Source organism: Phocoena phocoena, chromosome 10, assembly GCF_963924675.1.
Source record: "Phocoena phocoena chromosome 10, mPhoPho1.1, whole genome shotgun sequence".
NCBI lineage: Eukaryota > Metazoa > Chordata > Mammalia > Artiodactyla > Phocoenidae > Phocoena > Phocoena phocoena.
The window spans coordinates 105170511-105183826 of record NC_089228.1 but is presented as its reverse complement, the minus strand read 5'-3'; positions in this window follow the sequence as shown (position 1 = coordinate 105183826).

Sequence of the window (13316 nt, the reverse complement as noted above, 5' to 3'; positions counted from 1 at the left end):
AGTATGACACTGGCCATTCTTTGTTGTAGTCGCCTATTCATTAATTTTCTTCCCTAAATAAACTGCTTGAAGACGGGCGCTGGGCCTCACCACGTACAGTAAGTCCCCTACATACGCACCTTCAAGTTGCAAACTTTCAAAGATGTGAACGTGCGTTCACACGCCCAATCACGTAAGTTAGTTCACGTGTCTGGTGTACATTGTCACGTGCCTGCATCCTTGACAATGGTTGTACCTTCGTGTACTTTACTATACCGAGTACAGTAGTAGTACAGTATCTTTATTTCAAGCCCAGGATGTCCAGAAGCAAGTGTAAAAGCTGTAGCTGGTACTGCTATACTTTCCAAAGTCCTGTACTGTAAGATTAAAACTGTTTTCTTTATTTTCGTGTGTGTGTTTTATGTATCATCTGTGTGAACACTATTATAACCCTATGACAGTACAGGACCGTGTAGCCGATTTTCGTGTGTGTGTTTTATGTATCATCTGTGTGAACACTATTATAACCCTATGACAGTACAGGACCGTGTAGCCGATTTTCGTGTGTGTGTTTTATGTATCATCTGTGTGAACACTATTATAACCCTATGACAGTACAGGACCGTGTAGCCGATTTTCGTGTGTGTGTTTTATGTATCATCTGTGTGAACACTATTATAACCCTATGACAGTACAGGACCGTGTAGCCGATTTTCGTGTGTGTGTTTTATGTATCATCTGTGTGAACACTATTATAACCCTATGACAGTACAGGACCGTGTAGCCGATTTTCGTGTGTGTGTTTTATGTATCATCTGTGTGAACACTATTATAACCCTATGACAGTACAGGACCGTGTAGCCGATTTTCGTGTGTGTGTTTTATGTATCATCTGTGTGAACACTATTATAACCCTATGACAGTACAGGACCGTGTAGCCGATTTTCGTGTGTGTGTTTTATGTATCATCTGTGTGAACACTATTATAACCCTATGACAGTACAGGACCGTGTAGCCGATTTTCGTGTGTGTGTTTTATGTATCATCTGTGTGAACACTATTATAACCCTATGACAGTACAGGACCGTGTAGCCGATTTTCGTGTGTGTGTTTTATGTATCATCTGTGTGAACACTATTATAACCCTATGACAGTACAGGACCGTGTAGCCGATTTTCGTGTGTGTGTTTTATGTATCATCTGTGTGAACACTATTATAACCCTATGACAGTACAGGACCGTGTAGCCGATTTTCGTGTGTGTGTTTTATGTATCATCTGTGTGAACACTATTATAACCCTATGACAGTACAGGACCGTGTAGCCGATTTTCGTGTGTGTGTTTTATGTATCATCTGTGTGAACACTATTATAACCCTATGACAGTACAGGACCGTGTAGCCGATTTTCGTGTGTGTGTTTTATGTATCATCTGTGTGAACACTATTATAACCCTATGACAGTACAGGACCGTGTAGCCGATTTTCGTGTGTGTGTTTTATGTATCATCTGTGTGAACACTATTATAACCCTATGACAGTACAGGACCGTGTAGCCGATTTTCGTGTGTGTGTTTTATGTATCATCTGTGTGAACACTATTATAACCCTATGACAGTACAGGACCGTGTAGCCGATTTTCGTGTGTGTGTTTTATGTATCATCTGTGTGAACACTATTATAACCCTATGACAGTACAGGACCGTGTAGCCGATTTTCGTGTGTGTGTTTTATGTATCATCTGTGTGAACACTATTATAACCCTATGACAGTACAGGACCGTGTAGCCGATTTTCGTGTGTGTGTTTTATGTATCATCTGTGTGAACACTATTATAACCCTATGACAGTACAGGACCGTGTAGCCGATTTTCGTGTGTGTGTTTTATGTATCATCTGTGTGAACACTATTATAACCCTATGACAGTACAGGACCGTGTAGCCGATTTTCGTGTGTGTGTTTTATGTATCATCTGTGTGAACACTATTATAACCCTATGACAGTACAGGACCGTGTAGCCGATTTTCGTGTGTGTGTTTTATGTATCATCTGTGTGAACACTATTATAACCCTATGACAGTACAGGACCGTGTAGCCGATTTTCGTGTGTGTGTTTTATGTATCATCTGTGTGAACACTATTATAACCCTATGACAGTACAGGACCGTGTAGCCGATTTTCGTGTGTGTGTTTTATGTATCATCTGTGTGAACACTATTATAACCCTATGACAGTACAGGACCGTGTAGCCGATTTTCGTGTGTGTGTTTTATGTATCATCTGTGTGAACACTATTATAACCCTATGACAGTACAGGACCGTGTAGCCGATTTTCGTGTGTGTGTTTTATGTATCATCTGTGTGAACACTATTATAACCCTATGACAGTACAGGACCGTGTAGCCGATTTTCGTGTGTGTGTTTTATGTATCATCTGTGTGAACACTATTATAACCCTATGACAGTACAGGACCGTGTAGCCGATTTTCGTGTGTGTGTTTTATGTATCATCTGTGTGAACACTATTATAACCCTATGACAGTACAGGACCGTGTAGCCGATTTTCGTGTGTGTGTTTTATGTATCATCTGTGTGAACACTATTATAACCCTATGACAGTACAGGACCGTGTAGCCGATTTTCGTGTGTGTGTTTTATGTATCATCTGTGTGAACACTATTATAACCCTATGACAGTACAGGACCGTGTAGCCGATTTTCGTGTGTGTGTTTTATGTATCATCTGTGTGAACACTATTATAACCCTATGACAGTACAGGACCGTGTAGCCGATTTTCGTGTGTGTGTTTTATGTATCATCTGTGTGAACACTATTATAACCCTATGACAGTACAGGACCGTGTAGCCGATTTTCGTGTGTGTGTTTTATGTATCATCTGTGTGAACACTATTATAACCCTATGACAGTACAGGACCGTGTAGCCGATTTTCGTGTGTGTGTTTTATGTATCATCTGTGTGAACACTATTATAACCCTATGACAGTACAGGACCGTGTAGCCGATTTTCGTGTGTGTGTTTTATGTATCATCTGTGTGAACACTATTATAACCCTATGACAGTACAGGACCGTGTAGCCGATTTTCGTGTGTGTGTTTTATGTATCATCTGTGTGAACACTATTATAACCCTATGACAGTACAGGACCGTGTAGCCGATTTTCGTGTGTGTGTTTTATGTATCATCTGTGTGAACACTATTATAACCCTATGACAGTACAGGACCGTGTAGCCGATTTTCGTGTGTGTGTTTTATGTATCATCTGTGTGAACACTATTATAACCCTATGACAGTACAGGACCGTGTAGCCGATTTTCGTGTGTGTGTTTTATGTATCATCTGTGTGAACACTATTATAACCCTATGACAGTACAGGACCGTGTAGCCGATTTTCGTGTGTGTGTTTTATGTATCATCTGTGTGAACACTATTATAACCCTATGACAGTACAGGACCGTGTAGCCGATTTTCGTGTGTGTGTTTTATGTATCATCTGTGTGAACACTATTATAACCCTATGACAGTACAGGACCGTGTAGCCGATTTTCGTGTGTGTGTTTTATGTATCATCTGTGTGAACACTATTATAACCCCATGACAGTACAGGACCGTGTAGCCGATTGTGTTAGTCGGGTACCCAGGCTAACTTTGTTGGACTTACAAACAAATTAGACTTACGAACGCGCTCTTGGAATGTAACTCGTTCATATATAGGGGACTTGCTGTACCTGGTACCTGCAGGGCACCACACACGTGACTCGGAAGGATCTGTCCACTACATCCAGCAGTGTCCAGGGCTTGTGAGCTAACTGAAGGCCACATATAGAATGGGACACCATGTCCCATTTCAACCTGTGCAGTGGAGAAATGTTTGTTACGTGGTTAGGTGAAAAGAAAGCAGGTTTTACAACAATGTGATAAATGTTGAAAATTTTTGTGAAATTTTTTTGAATAGTCAAAAGTGTAAATTGTAACTCTGAGTGTTGGAGTGATGGAGAGTTTTATTTTTCTTGTCCACTTTTCTGTATTTTCCAAAGTTTCTCCTATGATCATATATTTAGTACCAGAAGGGAAAAACAAAAAAGCACAAAATGTAGTCCTTCTAGGTTGGTATATCCTTTTCAATGTGTGTGTGGGGGTTTTCTTTCTTAAGTCGCTATATGGGGTCCCCAGTGGTCCCGTTTCCAGGGGACACAGAGCACAGGGTGGCCTTCCTGCCGGGAAGCAAGGGACCCCTGGTTCTCAGCCCTCCCCTGGCCCCAGGGGCTGCCAGTCTCCTGCCTTCCTCGGGTCCTTGTCTTCCTGCTATTTCCCCTGGAAAGAAGATCTCCTCAGAACCATCTGTTCTCCACCATGGACGCTCCATATTATGCTTGAGGTCCTCTCTGGTCCCTCTGAGGTCCTCCCTAAGCCTCCATCACCTCCACGCTCCCTGGGGGACCTGCATCCCTCCCTCCCTCCCCCCGCCACCAACCCTATTTGCTCCTGCAGCCTCACTCTTTGCCTTGGGCCCCACTATTTACTTCGTGTGAATGGCAAAAGGTAGGGTTGCTTGAAAACAGGAAAGAAAAAAGCCTTGATGTATATTTTTAATTGTGGTAAAATGTATGATCTTTAAGCCCATGGCTCAGTGGCATTATGTACGTTCACTTAATGCTGTGCAGCCTTCACCACCATCATCCCCAGAACTCTTTTCATCTCTCCAACTGAAACTCTGTCCCCAGTGACACTAACTTCCCCTCCCGCTCCCTCAGCCCCTAGAAACCACCATCTACTTTCTGTCTATGAATCAGACTCTAGGGGCCTCATGTCAGTAAAGTCATTCAGTACTTGTTCTTTGTAACTGGTTGATTTCGTGAACATAATGTCCTCAAGGCCCGCCCGTGTTGTAGCCTGTGTCAGGATTTCCCTCCTTTTTGAGGCTGAATAAAGTTCCATTGTGTGGATGGACCACATGTTCATTATCCTTTCACCCTTCTACGGATGGACATGTGGGTTTCCTTCACCTTTCAGCTACCGTGGCTAATGCTGCTGTCAATGTGGGGGTGCGATACCTGTTCGCGACCTTTCTTCTAATTCTTCGGGATGTATGTGGAATCGCCAAGTTGCCTGGCGATTCACTTTTAATTCCTGAGGATCCTCCACACCGTTCTCCACAGCAGCTGCTCAGCTTCACACTCCCACCACCAGGGCACGAGCGTTCCAATTTTTCCACATCCTTACCAACACTTGTTATTTTCTGAGGAGCATTTTTTTTTTAACTCTATTCATTAACAAACACCTCCTGAAGATCCACTGTGTTCCTGGCCCTCTGCTGGCCTGCACAGCCTCCACAGGGCAACAGCCAGGCTGTCGAAGGAGGGGCGTGGACTGAACAGGTGTTGTGGGCAGGCGTCTCCACTGGCTGGGCGGCAGTGTGGCTTCCAAGAAGGATGCATTTTCATCCTTCATTTTTAAGCTGCAGAAACTGAGGCTCAGAAATCCTAAAGTTACTGCCCAATGTTGGACAACTACTAAGAGGCAAAGCCAGGACTCTAATGTAGATCTTTCTAACTTCAAGCTGTAGTCGAGGGGCAGAGAGGCTGACAGTGCCCATCCTCAGCCATCAAACCCAGACTTTCTGAGACGTTTGGCCTTTTTCACCAAGACGACACCCACAGGTGGGGGCCCATCCCTTTAGATGGGAAAGTGACCAGAAACAGAGACTTCCCTAAAGGGAGAAGAACCAAGGATGTGGGAGCACGTGCTGAGGTATGGTAACCCTCTCTCGGGTTCTCTTTACTGTTTCCCGGGTGCTAAGTTCCTGTGATCCTTGACGGAATCCTAGCGGACAAATATTGTATTTCTCGCCTGTTGTTGGGGAAACTGAGAGCCGTGAAAGTAGGTACCTTGTTACAGTTGTGTGGCCAGCAAGTCCCCGGGAAGGAACCTGACCCCAGGTCGTCCTGCACCGTGGCCCCATCTTCCTGCTGTGAAACGCTCTGTTTTTGAGTTTCTTTTTTTTTTTTTAATTTTTTTTTTTTTTTTTTTTGGCTGTGTTGGGTCTTCGTTGCTGCGCGCGGGCTTTCTCTAGTTGCCGCGAGCGGGGGCTACTCTTCATCGTGCTGCGCGGGCTTCTCATTGCGGTGGCTTCTCTTGTTGCGGAGCTCGGGCTCTAGGCACGCGGGCTTCAGTAGTTGCAGCACGCGGGCTCAGTAGTTGTGGTGCACAGGCTTAGTTGCTCCGCGGCATGTGGGATCTTCCTGGACCAGGGCTCGAACCCGTGTCCCCTGCATTGGCAGGTGGATTCTCAACCACTGCGCCACCAGGGAAGTCCTGTTTTTGAGTTTCTTGAGCATCATTGCGCTAGATGCTGAGAGCTAGTGACATGGAGATGTTGGTGGTTGTCAGGTTAAGCTTGGTACTTACCATGAGCTCCTTTGAGGGGAGGGGAGGTATCTTATTTCAGTGTTTCCTAAATTTTAGTCACATATATTCTGCCTTCAAAATTTTGTTTATAATTATGTAAATATTATCGAGTTAACATTTATGATGACAAATATTATTTATTCGATATGCTATTATCTATGTAAAATGTGACTTCTCAAAATACATTTAAAAGTCCTGTTATTTTTTTTTGTGTGTGGTACGCGGGCCTCTCACTGTTGTGGCCTCTCCCCTTGCGGAGCACAGGCTCCGGACACGCAGGCTCAGCGGCCATGGCTCACGGGCCCAGCCGCTCCGCGGCATGTGGGATCTTCCCAGACCGGGGCTCGAACCCGCGTCCCCTGTATCGGCAGGCGGACTCTCAACCACTGCGCCACCAGGGAAGCCAGTCCTATTTTTTAAAGATTTTTTAAAAAATCTTTAGGTTGACTCACTTTTCAAGTTTAAATGTCTGCTTTAGCATCATTGTAAGCAATGAAAACTTGTAAATACACAAAGTGGATGTGCTTGTTATGTATCTATTTTCCAATATCCATTTAAAATAAATAATAACGACTGAAATAAAAAGGTCCACCCCTGAACCATCTGAAACACCCCTCCCGGGGAGACACCAAGTTCCTCAGGCCCCCATCTTCCCACAGCACCCAGCAAGGTCTTTGTGTCAGTGCTTATCAAATGAATGGAGTATTTAATCAATTAGAAAGAATTAATTTCTTGATTGACTATTGACTTCATGGGAAATACATTCTATCCCTAACCTGGTCACTTTCACAAGCAGTGACATCTCCTATTAATGAAAATGCTGTAATACACTTGTTTCTTTTTTTAAAGAAGGTTCAAGGGTTCAGTTTGCAGAAATGGGACATGGCAGGTCCTAAAGACAGGCCTCCCCCGGGGACCACGCGCCGTCTGCCCACTGGCCTCTCCAGGGCCCATGGGGCTCTCTAGCACTCAGGCGGGACAGGCTGCGACAGGCAGGCCCCTCTGACCCCCCACCCCCGCCCCGCTCCAGGAGCGACCTCACCCCGCGGACTCTCTCTGTGATTCTGGTCTCACATCCCTGCTGCCCAGGGCCTGGATGGCTCCCGGGATGCAGCTCAGTGGCTGCTTTCCATGGCAACAGACAGCTGCAGCAAATTCAAGGTCTTCTGACACTTAGGGTCCCAGTCACCGTGTGGGACATTAAACTTTGAAGGAAAAAGAGAACCGCTTAAGTCTGGATAAAAGTGTCTCTTCCTCTTCTACTTTTGAAGCAAGTGTGAGGGCTGGCGACGGGCAATTAATTCTCTGTCCGTGAGAAGTGCCCGCCCCTCAGGCCACTTTCCTCCTCCCTCATCTGTGACCCGCGGGCGGCCCTGGGGGTCTCTGTGCGCCTTCCAGCTGGAGCCAGGGCTCCCATCACCATGATGACCAGGATGGGTTACAGAAGAGAAGGTTCTGCGGAGGGCGCTCTCCGACTTGAGGGTCTAGGAGGGGGGGTGGGGGAGGGGGGAGAGGCAGGGGTCGGCACACTTGCACTCATCCCAGATGCCTTCTTCTGCCCCGACGACTCTGAAGGCAGAAGGGCCCTCAGAAGTCCCACTGGAGATGCCGGCAAAACATCCAGCTATTTAACACAGCTATTTGGACAAGAGCGAGATTTGTGGGACCAGAATATTTGAGTGAGAATTGGGTGGACCCTAAGCATCCTGGTCAAAGCTTCCTTCTGGGGACGTTGGAGAGGAATATGGCCCCTTGAAGGATGGACCAAAGGGGAGGAGAGAGGGGTTCAGAGGGGGGCATCGGGGGCAAGGTTGGGGGAGCAAACCCGGTCCTTCCCAGGACGTTGCCCAGTGAGCTCCAAGGAACTTTCGGCCTCTTCCGCTGACAGGGAGTCGGAGAGGGTGGGGTTAAGGCCCTGGCAGGCTCCTCCCCTCGCCCCGCCCCGCCCCAGCAGGCGCCCACCGGGGACCCGCGGGAGCACAGGGTGGGGCGCAGTCGGCGTCAAGGCGCCCGCCGGTCGTTCACCCTTCCCGGGCTCCTGGACGTTCCCTCACCCCCGCCTGCCGAGGCCGGGGCGCGAGCGAGAACCCCCGGCCAGCCTGTTCCTGGAAGCCCAGCGAAAGCCCCCTGCAGCCCGGGGCGTTGAATGACTGCCTCGCAATTAGAAAGCAGCAGCAGCAACGAAAGCAAAACCTCAGGTCGGGGGAAAAACGGCGCTCTGCTCATCCGACAGCCCAGGCCTCGGGGCCCCCCCGGTGCCAGCAGCGTGGGCCCCCTCGGGGCTCTGCGTCCCTGGGGGCCTGGGGCGGAGCCACCCTTCCCCGTGCGAGGGTTCTGCCTTTCCCCTGGGGCCTCCCGCCTGGGTCTCCAGGGTGTCCGCCAGCCCCGCGGTCTCCTCGGACCAAGGCGCCCGCAGGCTTCCTCAAGCTGCGAGAGCCCCCGTGGGGCTCGGCTGGGAGCGACCGCCCTCGCGCTGCGGGGCCGCGGCGTCAGCGGGGCTGCGTCGGCGCGGGAGGGCCGGCGGGGACCACGGGGCCGCGGAGGGGCGGAGCCTGAGGCCGGAAAGAGGGGCCGGCGGCCGAGCCCGCGGGAGCCGCCCGTGGAGGTCGGGCGGCGCGTGCGCCGAACAGAAGGCCGGAAACTCCGCCGCTGCCTTCTCCGGTGCCTCTTTGCATGTCTCCTGGGGTCAGTGCCGCCTCCTCGCCGGGAGGGGAAAATGAGTGCCGCGCGGGGTTTCCTGTGAGTCAGAAGCTGGTGTGCGCGCTGCTCTGGGTGGTGGGCCCGAGGGCACAGGACGGGGAAGGCCGCGGCGACACCCTCGGGGGAGGACGCGCCGGCATCGCTGGTCCAGCCTCTGCCTCCTGCCCCCGGCGCCGGGTCTGCTGGGTCCAGTGGCCGCTCCACAGAGCCGCTGCGGAAAATTAAATTATATAAGCGTGTAATACACCGTATTAAAGGAAAGACAGCAGGTCCTCCAAACAGCATTTCCAAATTATTTGGCTGCCGTTTACTGTCGTCTCTGCCCTGGGGGCTGGCTACGTGCGTAACCGTGTCCGTGCTGCGGAAGCACTTCACGGCCCTGAGCCGCCGCCCGGGTTTCCCGACTGCGCCCCTGTGACCACGGTGGGAGCGTTCGCCCCACGGCACTCGGGGGCCGTGGCACCTCCTCCAGCCGGGCCCGCAGAGAGGCAGGTGCAGGTGGGAAGGACCCGGGGCCTCCCGAGCGGGCCCAGGGGAGGTTTATAGGGGCGAGGGGACAATGGGAGAATGCGTGCTGCTCCCAGACTTGAGGCTGCCCCCCGTCAACGCCGCCGGCCACCTCCTTCTGCGGGGCCTGCTCTTACACACCCGACGGCGGCCGCCCCACACTGTGGCTCGCTGGCCCTCTCTCTGTGGTCCCCGTTCCTTCTCTTGGCCATGGAAATGCGCCACGGACTTCTTTCCGGTGCGGACTCTCCAGTCCTCCCAGCAGTGTGTTTCCTGGAGCCCCTCCCTGGGGCAGGGCACAGGAGAGGCAGCCCGCACCCCCCGCCCCGGGGCAAGGGACACACAGGCGTTGCCTGCCGTGCAGTCTGTCACCCTAACCCTCTATGAGGCAGGAGAGGCGGTAGGGACCTGGGCAGGGTAACCCCCAGATCACTTCCCCATTTCTTTCCTAAGCGGGCTTCTGCTCGTCTCTGGTCACTGGCTGCTTCACCAGCCCGGTGCCCCACAAATAAGAGAAGAGCTCGGGAGAGACGGGGTGTAACGCGTGTGCTTCCGGAGAGGATGGGCTTGGATGGACCCTAAGCATCCCTCCTCCGTGGGGTGGGGCAGCTGCAGAGCGCCCGGCGCAGGCTTGCGCGGGCTCACCCTGGAGAGCAAGCACGAAGCCTCTGCCCGTGGCCCGCACGTGGTGAGTGTGCTCCTTCATCGCAGATGTATTTGCCATCAGAAAAGGGACCTCCAAGGGCAGGGCCACGGCCACGTTTGTGCAGTGCCTCAGTGGGCACACATGCTGAGGAGCTCTGTCCCTTGGCGTTTGTGTGTGTGTGTTGGGGGGGAGGGTTCAGCAGGGACCACCCACTCCTCCAGGCTCATCACTGCCTGCGGCGCAGCAAACCTGCCACCTAAGAGGCGGTGCCCCCGCAGGGAGACCTGGTGAGAGGGCTGTCGCCTTTGCAGCCCCTTGTGGTGGGAGGGGTCACCAGGGCGGGCTCTCCAGGACACAGGCCCAGCAGCCCCGAGAGGCTATCCTCCACCTGTGGACTCTCTCGGAAAGGTCCAGGGCCCCAGGTGGGGTCAGCCAGCAGGAGAGATGCACCACGATGACCTGGTTAGAGGGGAGTCCCTTGGGCCCAACAGAGCAGGTCACACCCTGCTCTTCCCAGAACTAACGGTTTAACTCAGCAGGGGTGGGAAGAGGGATATACAAGAGGGCAAAAATATACAAGGGAAAGTGGCCCAAATGGCAGGCTCAGCCCATCTCCCAGCTGTTTGCATGGCACCATTGGTTCTGTCCCATGCTTGTCACCCAGGCCAGGAAGGCACGTGGCGATGAGGCGCCCAGGTGAACGGCGTGGCTTTCTGGGGTAAGGACTGCCTCAGACCCCAGCCCTGGACCCCGAGACAGGCTTCACACCTTCGAGTGGGTTGTGTGCACCGCACGGGTGACCTGCGTTCTGTTCTGTGTGCCATATCCTGTTCCTGAAACACTGAAGGTCAAGGCTGATTCTCCAGATGCAAACAGGGCCGCGTGGAACAAGGGGAGACGATCGCGTTGCTGTTTCTACAGGCCAGGTTTCTGCCAAGTGGCTGAAATAATGTTCGAACTGTCGTGTAGACAGAGGGGCCCCTTTCAGAGGGTGTGCGTCTGGGGTCTGTTTTCCACATCTTTATTCCAATGATGTTATTCTCCTAATTTGGACACCTTAAATTCAGCTGCATACCCATACCGCTGTTATGTCATTATTAGTAATCCCAACTTCTTGTTTAATTTGCATGCAAGATAGGGCTTGCCTGTAAAATGCATTGACAGAGGCAGTGTTCTATTTTTAGTGAAAGAGATGTTATCTCCAAATTACAGAGAAATGATTACATCAAGGTCCTCTGTTGATGAAATAAATAAACCACGAGAAAGAAAGAACGTGTATGAGTCGCTGAGAACCAAAGCTCGTTGGCTTTCTTGCATCTGAAGGTCCCTTTGCCCCCAAGTGTTGTCCAAGTGAACAGGTCACATGGCCGTGCGCCCTTCGTGGTTCAAGGAACAGCGACTGTGACGGTCCTCTACGTCCCAAGAAAGTCCTCGACCACAACCCACCAGGGCAGGTGAGTGTGTTTAGGGGAACGAGAAGCAATATGTCCCTTTGGCTTCTACGCGCAAACTCGCGGCGGAGGTCCTTCCACTCTTCTGGACCCCGAGACGGAGGTGCAGGGCGGGGAGGCTGTGAAGACAGAGACCCCTGGACGCAGGGTCTCGAGCCCCAGCGCCACTTCTGCAGGGGTAACCTTGACAGTCTTCTGACATCCTTGGGCTCAGATCTCCCCAGGTGCAGAGCGAGGACGGCCTGGTCCCCCCCGCTGCCGTAGCCACACTCCCCCTGGGGCGGGGTCCCCCCAGGGTGACCTCCCTCCAGGGTTCTGGGAAGGACGCCCCTTCCTCAGAGGACCAGTCAGGTACTTCGAGTGTTAAAAATGTGTGTCAGAAGGCTCCCATGTTCCATTTCTCTGATAATTAGTGATGTGGAGCATCTTTTCACATGCTTTTTGGCCCTCTGTGTGTCTTCTTGGGAGAAATGTCTCTTCAGATCTTTGGCCCGTTTTTTTGATTGGGTTGTTTGTTTTTTTGACATAGAGCTGCATGAGCTGTTTGTATATTGTGGAGATTAATCCCTTGCTGGTCGCTTCATTTGCAAATATATGCTCCCATTCTGTGGGTTGTCTTTCTGTTTTGTTCCAGACCGGCTTGGATGCGGGGCTTGATGTTTACAAAGACGCGGTTCCTGTGAGGGGATGGGGTGGGAATGCTGGACTCCCTGTGCCTACGTTTCCTGTCAAACCTAAACCTGTTCTAAAAGATAAAGCCTGTGGATTAACAAAAAGATGGTATCACTGCCGTCTAGGTGATTACAGTCAGCGCCATGCTTAGCCTGCTAGGACCTTTGTGCAAATTAGACACACATTTCTTTCTTAAGGCATTTTATTGCCAGCGACCAGGGAGTTGTGCTGGTAAATATATAAATGTTGTATATGTCTATGTTTATAAATATGGACACAAGACTGAAGGCCGCGCAGTGTAAGACCTGCACGACAGTGCACGGAGGCCCTGCTTCTCCATCGTCCACGGGGGAAGCAGACACACAAACTAGTTACTTGACAGAAAGGCAGGATGAGCCAAGTTCAGTAACGAGCGGAAAACAAAGCCACGGGAAGGCAGAGGATGAAGAGAACTGCACGGCCGGGAAGACGAGTGTCAGACGCAAGAAAAGAAGTGGGGCCGCTGAATGGACTGAACCCTCGCCGTCTGCGGTCACTGTTCGGGCAAGCAGAGGGTCTGCTGACGGGCTCCTGGCCTGGCTCTAAGGGCGAGGGTCTGCGCAAACCTTGAGGCCACGCAAACATGAGACACTGAGTGGCCTCACAGCTCTCCTGGGCGACACACCAGGAAGGGGCTGTCCTCTTCACTCTGGCTGTCACAGCCCCCAAAGCAGCCTTGAAACTCACTCTGCCCCGCAGGGCTGAGGCCGTGACCGCAGCACAGGGCGTGTGCGGAACTGTCTCGTGGTGGAGCCTCGGCTCCTGCGCTCGCCTTTGCCCAGATGCCCACGGAAACATATTTGGAGACGGCTGAGCCCCTGTTGGCGCCCACTGGTTTCCGGGTCATGGCTTTAGCCTCCCTGCCCTCGTTCACAAGACAAACACGCTAAACCAGCC